The sequence below is a fragment of the Balaenoptera physalus genome (assembly GCF_965194825.1).
Source record: "Balaenoptera physalus genome assembly, chromosome: 9".
Lineage (NCBI taxonomy): Eukaryota > Metazoa > Chordata > Mammalia > Artiodactyla > Balaenopteridae > Balaenoptera > Balaenoptera physalus.
In genome coordinates, this window is record NC_138888.1 from 64,837,893 (window position 1) to 64,850,391 (window position 12,499).

At 37.7% G+C, this 12,499-nt stretch overlaps 1 pseudogene across 1 annotated transcript; it reads right to left on the minus strand.

Moving 5' to 3' along the window:
* Positions 1-463: 463 nt before the first annotated feature.
* LOC309667120 (activator of 90 kDa heat shock protein ATPase homolog 2 pseudogene) lies at positions 464-7,668 on the minus strand (annotated as a pseudogene). Its single transcript has one exon. The product of its transcript is annotated as an activator of 90 kDa heat shock protein ATPase homolog 2 pseudogene (transcript).
* Positions 7,669-12,499: the final 4,831 nt, after the last annotated feature.

A 12,499-nucleotide genomic window follows, 5' to 3' on the forward strand; every position in this document is an offset into this window, starting at 1 on the left:
AATTAGAGCAGAAATCAACAAAATTGAAAACAGAAAATCAATGGAGAAAATTGATGAAACTGAAATCTTGTTCTTTGGAAAGATTAGTAAAAAATATGTATACACCTCTAGCAGGCTAAGAAAAAAGAGGATAAAAAGTACTGTATCAGAAATGAAAGCGAAGGCCTCACTAGAGATCCTTTGGACGTTAAAAGAAAGATAAAGGAATACTGTAAACAACTCTATGCCCACAAATTTGATAACCTAGATGGAATGGACAAATTCCTTGAATGACCCAATTTTTCACCCAAGAAGAAACAAATGAGTCAGTCTAAACCTATTACAGAAGTTGAATTAACAATTAATAACCTTCCAAAACATAAAGCACCAGACCAGTGAATTCTACCAAACATTTAAGGAAGAATTTGTACTAATTCTCTAAAATCTTTTAAAGATGATAGAAACAGAGGACATACAATCTAACTCATTCTTTAAGGCCAGAATTACCCTAATATCAAAACCAGACAAAGACATTACCAGAAAAGAAAACTAAGACCATTATCTCTCTTGAACATTGATGCAAAAATCCTCAACAAAATATTTGCAAATTGAATCCAACAATGTATAAAATGCATTATATACCATGACCAAGTGAGATTTTTTTCCCAGGTATGCCAGGTTAGCTCAACATTCAAAAATTAAATAATGTAATCAATTACATCAATAAACAAAAAAAAAATCATATGATTATATCATTAGATGCAGAAAGGCACTTGGCAAAATCCAACACCCATTCATGATAAAAATTCTCAGCAGACTAGGAACAGAGGATAATTTCCCCAATTTGATAAGTATTCTCATCAAAAAACTTACAGCTAACATAAAAGCTTTCCTACAAGTACAAGACAAGGATATCCTCCCTAACCAACTCTTTTTCACCATTGTACTGGAAGTACTAGCTAATGCAATAAGAAAAGAAAAGGAAATAAAAGATATACAGCTTGGGAAGGAAGAAATAAAACTGCGTTTGTTCTTAGAAGACAACTGTTTAGAAAATCCAAATGAGTGGACAAAAAAAAAATGATGGAGTTAATAAGTGATTAAAACAAGGTTGCAGGATACAAGGCAACATATGAATCTTCTTCACATAAAGCCTGGGCACCTCTCGATTGGCTGCTTCTGCACAGGCCCCTGGGAGATTGGACTTCTTATGCTGAGAACAGGCCTCTGTTCTCTGGAAATTTAGAGACAATTGATCAGTGCTTATGTCTTGGTATGTGTGGGTTGCCTGTATCTCAGGGAGGGAGTCAGCAGCACAGAAGCTTTCCCAGCCATGAAATTTTGCACAGATATATATTTCGAGATTGAAAAAAAATCTGGAAGAATTATTTCCACCAAGGGACCAAGCAAGTTTATAGTAGAGTCATGGATGAACAACTCCTAGTCCAAGAACTCCTGGGAGACTTTGAGGGTTTACCTCAGAGACCATCTGGTTTTGTTCATGAAGCTTGTGAGCATTCTAAACTGATCCCCACATTCAAGGAAGCCCTTTTTCTCATTTTATACAGAGCCTTCTGACTGAGCTGTGTCCAAGTCTGGCCCCTTCTGTGATTATTTCCAACCCTCTAGTGAGTACCAGACCTGTCTATGCACAGATGAAGATTCCATGACCATGCTGGAATGCTGAAGAACAGCCAAGGGCTTTATTTCATAGTTATTTGTATGGTTTCTTCACACTGCAGGAAGGTGAGAATGAGGTTTGTTAGGATTACTGTGACCTTACAAACGAGGCCCAGACTAGTATTAGCAGTAATCGGGGAGCACAACCTGGGTCTTCTGTTTCCCTGCCCAGCCCATTATGTAGTTTTTTAACTCTTTCCTTTTTGAAGCTAATATATTATTGATATCCATCCAGTATTCACAGAAGAGGGAGAATGAAGGGGTTATTAAAAAATTGTAGTTTGAACTTTGTAGCCCCATAATGAATGGGCTATTTCCTTTCTGGGTTCAATTTCAAAATGTAAACAAAAATGACTCCTTCAGTTCTAAAGTACTACTAGTACAGTTAAACACTGTGCGTAATTTTTTTGCTGACTTTTTAGGAGAACAATTTAAACAGATAGTAAGATTGTTGCTCTTTTCAAGTAAACAATGAGAAGTCAGGTAGAACTTATCTACCAAAACATAAAAACACAAAGAAAAAAAGCAAATATGTTTTAGAGGAAAAAGAAAGAGAATTTTTTGTTTGTTTTTTAAGGGAATGGTATCAACATGCCATTTATTTATTTATTTATTTTTGTCTTCCTGAGCTAAAACCACAGCTGAAAGTAAGTTTTCTAGGACAACATTTAGCTTGGGAAACTTCAACTATCTGTACTCAGGGACTCAATCTATCCCCAGAGGATCATCTATGGGAGGTAGTGTTAATACCTAATTTCAGGTTACTTGCTGCTTTTAACTCAATGCAGAGTCTAGTCGTAGTAAAGATACAAACAATGTTTTAAATTCTGTATAAGTTCATGGATTTCATCCAATATGAATTAAGAGTTTTTGTCCTCATTTTTTAAAGTAATAATAGGGAAAATGTTAACTTGATACTTTCTGATTACAAAAAGTAATGCCCTTATAAAATCTTCTAACTAATTCAACCATCTAGGGTGGTCAGCTGCAGTAAACCTTTCATTTCTTCAAAATGCTGCTTCTACCAACAGAATCTCATGTTTTCTTCTTTACAAACAGGAAGTCCTTTACATTTCAATTGTAATACCACTTACCTTGTATGGGGCACAAAATTCAGTTCAACTTCTGGCCAGTTCCTACATCTCCACTTAATGATTATATTTTCATTTGTTAACAATTCCATACATTTACAGTGATTTTCCCATCAAACATTTGTGATTTCCTTCCCTTTTCATCTTCTAATACAGCAGGAAACTTATAAAATTTGTGCACCAAACTTTCACATTGAAGACACTATACAGCTTCTCTACAAATGTGTCAAATAGTTCCATCATGTGCAGTGCCACCACATTGGGAATCCTGATGCCCAATGCCATGGGAGATGGGGCCTGCAAGGTATTCTCACTCAGTCTCCTTTTAACAAGTGGCAATTCCTGAGTTGTCATAGCTTTTTTGGTAAATCATTCCCATCTTAAATTCCTTCCTACGTGCCTTCAGGCAATCTCAAAAAGCCTCCCTGCTCTTGGCAGTGCCTTCAGTTTCCATAATGTCCCCATCTTTATTTTTACTCACATTTGCCTCAATGTCATCTACTTCATTTTCTTCAGAAAGGTTGAATATTTCTATCAATCCCTTGTGCTTTGCTCTAGATTCTTTAATTATACCTTTCTAACCCAGTTTGATGTTCCAATCATAAAATGAAATACGCTTTCCTTTCCAGCTGCTGCAGAAAACCTCATCTTGCACTTGCTTCAGCGTACTTATCTTGCAGCAGCCAGCCTATTCTCTACAACAGTGACCACCAGTAGCTCATCGAACTTCCCCTTGGACCAGCTGGTGACATCCTGCTCTGTCCATTGCCAGTTGTTCATGTTGGTCTGTCCTCCCACTCCTCCATGATCCAGGGCAGGTCCCCAGCCCCACTTGGCCATGTCTGCACAGGTGCTGCAGCCTCGTTCAGATTCAACACATGATATATCCTGAGGAATGTTCTATGTGCAATTGAGAAGAATGCCTATTCTGTTGTTTTTGGATGGAATGTTTTGTATATGTCTGTTAGGTCCATCTGGTCTAGTGTGTAGTTTAAGTCCAATGTTTCCTTATTGATTTTTTTGTCTGGATGATCTATCAATTGTTGAAAGTAGGGTATCAAAGTCCTCTACTATTACTGTACTGCTGTCTATTTCTCTCTTCAGATCTGTTAATATTTGCCTTATATATTTAGGGGATCCAATATGGGTACATAAATACTTACAAATGTTATATCCTTTTGTTGGATTGCCTCCTTTAATATTATATAATAACCTCCTTTGTCTCTTATTGCAGACTATTTTATCTGGTATAAGTATAGCTACCCCTACCCTCTTTGGGGCTTCATTTCATGGAATATCTTCTTCCATCCCTTCAGTTTCAGTCTGTGTGTGTCCTTAAAGCTGAGGTCTCTTGTAGTTAGCATATATTTGAATGTTGTGTTTTTTAACCCATTTAGCCATTCTATGCCTTTTGATTGGAGAATTTAGTCCGCTTACGTTTAGAGTAATTGTTGAAAGGTAAAGACTTACTTTTCCATTTTATTTGTTGTTCTGTGACTGTTTTATAATTCCTTTGTTTCTTTCTTCTTCCCTTGCTCTCTTCTTTTGATATGATGATTTTCTGTAGTGGTATGCTTAGATTCCCTTCTCTTTATCTTTTGTGTATTTAGATAGGTTTTTGCTTTGTGATTACCATGAGGCTTACATAAAACATCTCATATTTATAACATTTTATTTTAAGCTTGATAATAACAACTTTGAATGCATAATAAAGCTTTATATTTTTACTATCCCACCCATGCACACACACATTTTATAATTTTGATGTTAAAATTTACATCTTTTATCTTATGTATCCATTAACAAATTATTGTAGTTACAGTTATTTTTAATACTTTTTATAACTTTCATATGAAGTGGTGATTAATTTACTCCACTAAAATTTTAATCAGAGTTCATTTTACTTTCAAAGGAAAATAATTCAGATATTAGAGCACAATTAAATCATGTAATTGTCCAGCTTCTATCTGTATTTATTATAAAGGTCATTTAAACATTTTATTGGGTAAGTCATTTTGCAAGATTAAAGAACTATTATTTCTGATCAATATGTATTGAATTCCTAAGTAAGACTGCTCTATACTCAATGATTTGCCCTAAACATAGACTCTATATTTAACTTAAAACCTTTATAAGGTATTTCTTTAAATTAAGAAAATTTTATATAACAAGGTATTGTTGAGACACTCAGCTATAAAATTGAGATATTGACATTACCATTGGAATTATAATAATGGACTGAGTGTGAGACTCTGAAAAAGATGATGTTTCATGCTGAATCACCTACAGCAGCTTGTATTTGCAGGGCACTTTGCCAGGTTGGATTTGCACTCTGTGACTCAGGATTCTTGATAAAGATAACTTCCCAGTGTGGGAGAGTATAACAAAACATTTTTAATAATATGTTCTAACAAATTGAGTTTGAATTGCATGCCTCATCTTTCTTTCTCTGGTCAATTTTAGATTCATTTCTTTGCAGAATCCTAGATTGTACTTAAGTGTTTCTCAAGGTCATTCATAGATCTTGGATTCCAAGGTCATAGAGACCTTGGCCTAAGTCCTGATACTATCTTGTAACAGGTTTATGAGTTCGGGAAAGTTACATAACCTTCTAAGCCTGCTTTCCCTCATGTACATAATAGAGATAATAGATAATAGTACCTGCCTCATAGGACTGGGGTGAGAATTAAATAAGAAATTGCATATAAATGTTTATCTCATGCCTGATAAGTAGAAAAAAATGAATAAATGTTAGCTATTATATTATTATTATTTATTTGACAATGCCCCTTCCTCTAGTGGTTTGCATAGAGACGTTGCAAATATAATCAAACTGGACCCACATTCTTAGAATTTGAAGTCAGTTCCACCGTATGCTCATGTCTACACAAAGCTACTGATAGAACTGGATCCCAAAGTTGGAATTCAGACCAGAAGATCTGCTTTGTTGTGTATATGACAATGTACACAAATGTCTTTTCACAGGCCTACCTTTCAGCTGTGTTTAGCTTCTGTAATACAGATACAAACTAATTTAGACTTTGTTGCAAGATAGATTGCATAGGCAGCATGATTTGAAGCAATTGCAGTAGGTGGCTTTTGAGAAAGCTAAGCCGAAATGAAATGTATTTCATTATGGGTTTATTCTTGAGATGCAAAATATTTTAGGAAGACTAAGTCTTGATGTATTAACTTCTGCATTTGCCCCTTTTAGTTTTCAGTTTCAAGGCAGGCCCAGATGGGAATATCAAAAAGGAAATGCCCATCTTATGTGAACACCCTGTGTGGTACCTTTGACCATACAACGATATTTGTTCTTGAGAGGATAATTAAACTGTCCTTATCCAATGTCTCTTGCACATTATGTGTGTGCATTTTTACAAAGGGAAAACAAAACCTGACTGCAAAGCATAATTATAAATGGTAATAGTTACATTTTCATCATATGTATGCAATAAATAAGTCTGTCAAATCTAGAATTTGGAATTTGTAGTGTGCTTCCCTCCTGTACTGGTATATTTATTTTGCTCCTCTGCTAATGAGGCTAGCTTTAGATAGCCATGAGCATCAGTCTCAAATAAAAATTAAAAGTCAGTATATTACATTTCTCCTTCTGTTCTTTCTGCATATTACATTGCTCCATAAGCTCATTGATGCTGGAATTCTATCTCTCCTTTGGCACAATTTTCCTCTGTGGTATGATGCTATGAATATTTATGATACAATAAAAACAATATAATAATAGGCATTTCCTAATCTTGTGCTGCATATATCTTCCGACAGGAGCTGGGAGGGCTATATCTGTTAACTCCCACTAGAGAAGATCTTTATGTCCTGTGAAATAGATGGCTGTCCCAAAGACCTTCACTTCCACGTGAGTTAAATGGCTTCTGTACTGAAACATTCCGAGAAGAATTTTTTCTTCTTCCATATATAGTTTGGACTCTCATCATCTCTGAAATATTGCCAGATTTTCCTTACATTGAGTAGGCATCAATTGATATCCTTATTCATCCTTCCTATGTCAACCACTACAATTCATTCTTTTATAGCCACCTTAAATCTTTAGTCTCTAAAATTCCAGGGTCCAGAATACTCTGAGAAGACTATTATCTTGCTCAGTGAAGCGGTACTGCTTCATCCTCACTCATCCTCCATCACCTTAACTGACTGGATTTCTTTTCGTTTATAAATTTAACTCAAATTGTTTTCTTTTTTCAAATATTTGCCAAACTTTCTCATTCCAGCCAATTTTCCCAGCTTGATATCTGCTTAGCTACACATAATGCTCCTAATCTGTGACTTTGGATATTTCCCCATGTCAGTCTCTGCAGTCATTCTTCTTATCTATGTTATTAATATAGTTAGAATTCATTCCATATCCCATTAATAATTACTGGAAAAACAGGGTTTTTTATTTTATCAACTACTAAAGAAATTCTGACGTTCATATTATATGAATATCCTGATATTTTTATTGTAAAACTTCTTGGAATTATTTTAAAGCTATAAGATACCTCAAAAACACTTCTTCAACGTTTGGGGGGGGAATGTGTGTGTGTGTGTGTGTGTGTGTGTGTGTGTGTGTGTAAGAGAAAGAGACAGAAACAAAAACACAGACAGAAAATGCACTTTAATACATTTTTACAGGGGAACGTTTTTGGGAGACAGTTATCCACGAGTTTCTCACATTTCTGCATGTCTTATGAGCAGAGGCACAGGCCTTTGTTCTGGACTATTATTTCAAGGATGTTAGTACAGCAAACAGCCTCAGGAGATAGAGGTAGTTTCTCCCTCTGGAGCAAAAGGCAGTTTTATTTTTTGTTTTTTGTTTTGTTTCTTTGTTTTTGTTGTTCTTGTTTGTTTATGTCACTGTCCAGTATAATGAAAACATGTTTATCTTTGGTTAAAAAGTAGGCATGTTTTCTACCTATTACAGAAGATTTGGTTTCTCTAACTCATGTTTTGTGTCTCGTACTGTAACCCACTACATGTTCAGATGTCAGCTGAACCTCTTCATGCCACCCTATGGGAACTGGAGCTTGGGGAAGCAGTGTAAACACTGACACTCTGGCTATTACTGTCATTGGAAATAATAAAGTCCTTTGTCTCCTATCCCAGGGGTTTATTTTTTATTTATTTATTTTTTGTCTTCTCTGAGTATCTATGAAAGAGAGGCAGAATAACTTGCTAGTCAGGTAAAATCTCAAACCCCTCCATTGTCCTGAGAGATGGGATGTTGGTGGAGACATGGCTTTCTGCAAGAATAAAGATAAGGGTCTCATGGCTGATTAACAGGAGAAGAGGGAAGTTAGAAGAGGGAGGTTTATGTAAGAAGATCAAGTGGGTATAAAAAGTCCTCCATTTTATTTCCTTTTAATTAAGAGGAATTGTGGATATGGTTTCAGGCCAAGCACTAGGAAGTAGATGTAAAGACAATTTCAAATGATGCCCTAGGTATTGCTAATTCTTTTGTAAGAGGGGAAACTGAAGGCTCTCATCCACTGATCATCCTCAGGCCTATTTCTTTGCATTAACTGGTACTAGGACTTGTCCTGGAGTTCGGTGGCAGAAAGTTCTACCACCAAACTCCTTTGGGAAACCACAGATGCAACACTGATAAGGATTTGTGCTCTTACTTCCCTGGGTGAGCTTTACAATGCTGATGAAAGTGACCCACTAATGAGTAAGAAATGGACCCAAAGAAGCCTAGTAAATTTGTTCAGTAAGCAATGTCACCTTGGAAAACTCCCCTAGACCTTACATTGAAACTGGGAAAGAACTGAAGTTGTTATTTTGATAATGGAACTTCAGATGTCCTAGATTAAGATGGAATAAAAAAAGTCTCCACTGCATATATCACATCCAAACTATCCAAGGGGAATAAATCCACAGCCTCGACCAGAAAGCAATGTGACTATGGCAGTTGGATCAAAGGTTCCCCAAAGCTAAAATAGCTGGTGTCAGTATGTATAATCTTGGTGCTCATATATGGCTTTGGGTGGACTGAAAACATTGGAGGTTCATTTGGTTGAGCTGTATGTAGACACTACTCTGCTCACAATGGAAAGTAAACATAACTTGCCTTCTGATTCCCCCAGGCTGTCTGATTCCTCCCTCTTCATTAACCTGTCTTCAGCCACTTTAAAGAGAAAGATGATTTTGGATGAGTTCTAGGTGTCCCTTGACTCCATGAAAAACCAAAGCCCATATCCGTCCATCTAGATTTGCAAGGGAATTTGGAGGAAGGAAAAAATTCAAATGTGTATAATTCTGTTGGAGAAAGGTCCCAACTCACAATCCCTCCTGATTCTGTAGTTCAAGGGATACGCAGATTTGGTAATGAGATTTGGGCTGGGTGCACATTAGGGAAGGGGAGCTAATATGTCTTGTGGATGGGGCCCTTTGGGTCAGTTCAATGTACTGTTGTGATTTCTGCTCCTGAATGTACAATTTTATTAATTTATATGTGTTTACTGAATCCAGAGTGGATTCTCCCAATTAGGAAGTGTCACATATAGAAAATTGCTCGTGGGACATGTAAACCAGATCCTCTGCCTGTCTCCTCCAAGGTGGTCCATCAGAAGTGATATATAATCCAAGGATGACAAGTGGAAATCATAATCTCAAGGTCTTAAAGATAACAAGGATAGGTTACAATACCAACACAACAGCCCTGTGTGTCCAGTGAAAAATAATAATGGGAGATGGAGGCTTATAGTGGATTATTGGCAACTGAGTCTTGTTGTTGCTACTCTAGCCCCACAAATGATTTCCATTACACATACTGATGTCACTTGGTATGCTGTGTTAAACATTGGCAACACCTTATTTTCTATCCCACTGGCACCTAAGGATCAAGACCAGTGTACCTTCATGCAGCAAGGCCTCCAGTATACATTTGCAGTACTCCCCTGGGGGTACCTAAGCTCCCCTGCCATTTGCTTTCAGGGGGGTGGCCTAGGTAACATTAATGTCTCTACTTTATGAAGTCTGAAGTCTTCACTAAATAGATGACAACCTGCAGGTTCGCAACTTGGAAGCCTCCGTGTGAATGGTCTTGACTTCAGTGTTATTACATTTCTCCCAGCAGGAGTGGCTGATAAACCCCAACAAAATCTAGAGACTTGCTAGCCAAGGAGTATCTTGAGGCTATGTGAGTGTATATCAAAGCTCTCAACCCCTCTGGCAATCAAGGAAGAACTGTCTCTTGGCCCCTCCTCAAAGAGAGATCCAACAATTTATAGAACTCTTTGAGTATTGAAGACTGTACATGTCTCGAGTGGGCATTCTACTTGGAACATTATATTGGCTAGTTCACAAATATGCATCCTTTGAATGGGACCCAGACCAAAACTGTGGGTTGGAAGCTATCAAGTGAGCTTTGCATGATCTCTACACAAATGACCTCCGTGACTGATGATATTGGTGATTGGAATCTCTGGCAAAGGGAAGCACCCTCCATCCAGAGATGCCTCTTGCAACAGTGACATAGTTAAGTCATAAAGATAATGACCACTTGGTTGAGAACATTGCTTGCCAAGATCCCCTACAGTAGCCCACACTGGCCAAAGTGAGGGAAATAAGGGAGCTCTGTAAGTTCTAGTAAATTGCCTTTGTCACTTTTGCATCTATCCCTTCTGAGTGTGAGCAGCAGATAATTGAAAAAGGTGAAGTTATAGCTACTGTAATGGGACACAGATATTTTATGGCAGTGGAGGAAGAGCATCGCCCTGGAACCTGGAGAGGGAACATCTTACACTCTGGGGAGACATGGATGAGAAAGGAACATTAATATTTTTTTTTTCTTTCAGACCATCCCTGGAGTCTTCCTCAAGATAATGGCCCTCATGTATGTTTCTCAAACTAATGAGCACTTAAATTTAACTGATTTCAGGATCTGTTCTCCCCCACCAGGCAGCTCTGGTCACCATTGGATTGCCATTCCTCTTAAAATTACCAGAAGCCTATCAAAGGGGCAGATGATGGCCCTGGTCCCTACACTTCACAGTACAATTGCTGTCAACACCTTTAGTATCTACTTCACCCCTATGCCAAGTACTGTAGTTCAGTGATGCTACAGAGTGGATAAAAGCCACCCAGCTGATGATGCAGAAAAGTAGGACAGAGCAGACTGACTGTCCTCAGACATTACCTTCAAAAACAATAACTAGATTCAATTGTTCAAACTAAACTGAGAAACATAAGATCTACTAGCTGGTTATGAGGCCACACTGGAGCAGAGTCAACGTGTGCTACTGGATGATGTAGACCTCCCCCCCTTCAGTGGCCCCAATAGCACTTTCTTTTTAGGGATACCACGTGTACCCTTAGGACTATATGTCTTGTGTGGAAAGCAAGCATTAGCTTATTTCTCTCCCCCAAATGGTGATTATAACCTTAGGAGTGGTCACAAGAGACCTCCAAGTTTTTAAGGAAATACCCCTAGAGGATAACGTAGCCCTTAGATGACTGCGCCATCTTCCCAAAATGATTACTTGGGGAAGCTTTCCAGAAAGGGAACTGATTTGTACTTGCACCCACCTTGCAGTCAGTTTTCCCTACAATGTGAGTTGTCCAACTAGAAAAGGTGATACAAAATTTGTCTTTGATATTAGTTGAGGTGATCAAAGACACTGCCTCAGTCCTGGAATGTATTCAGGTTAGTAGTAACTCAGTGATCAGGCTTGTGATAGATGATATTGCCCCTAAATTTTCTCCTTGAGTGCCAACGTGGAGTCTGTGTAATCTCTAAAACTCCTGCTGTACCAGACTAAGGCCATAGGCCAAGTTGAAAGGTCAATGTGGAAACTTAAGGAGAAAAACACCTAGATTTCTGAGGTAGATCCAGATGGTTTATGAGATTTGCTCAGCTGGTTGAGTCTGGGACAGTTGGTGTTAATACTGCAAATTTCCTCATACTGCTGCTCAGAGTCCTATAGATATCAGCCTTAATGAAATGTAGTATGAGCCAAATGGAACATATTTAGTCCTAATCTCTATCAGCCAGATTAATCAACATGGCTGACAGAGGGCTATGCTCTGGAAACATTTTCCAGATGTCAAGACAGTGTTGGATGGAGAGGTGGATATCATTAGAAGACATGTCTCCATAGGTCTTGCCTGTTTATTGCTCAGTATGACAAAGATAGTGTTTCCCTTGGAGGCAAAGATCAGGCAGGTTTACTGCCCATTATAAAAGATTCAGTTTCCCTAAGGTTGGAATCCCACTCCTGGAATACAAACCACTGTGTGTGTGCAGGCACTTGGCTCATTTCACATTGTCCTATGGGGCACCAGCATAAATGCTGACAACTGCTATTGCTGTGAGTAATAAAGTCCTTTATTTCTGCAGTCTCCTGTCTTCTGCCAGCACCCACGAAACTGCGGCAAGCTAACTTGGGACACAGGTAGAGTAACATCTCAGACCCTTCTAAGTTTTTGACGTGTATAATATTGCTAATGTATACTAATAATAATTTCAGTTACATTAAGGAGAGTAGGAGAAAAAAAAATCCTTAGTCTACAGATCTTGTAGCTAACATTTTCAAGGCATACTGGGCTTTAATTAAGTGAATAAATGAATGTGATTAAATAGAAGGCAATTCAGCACAGTCCTGAAGAGAACTTCTGATTTCCACTAAGAGGATTTATTTTAATACGTTGGAGAAATCGATGAAGGGTATAGAAAACGCCCAGTGACACAAATTGTGCTTTGGCATTTGTAGATGGTTCTAAGGCTGTGGATT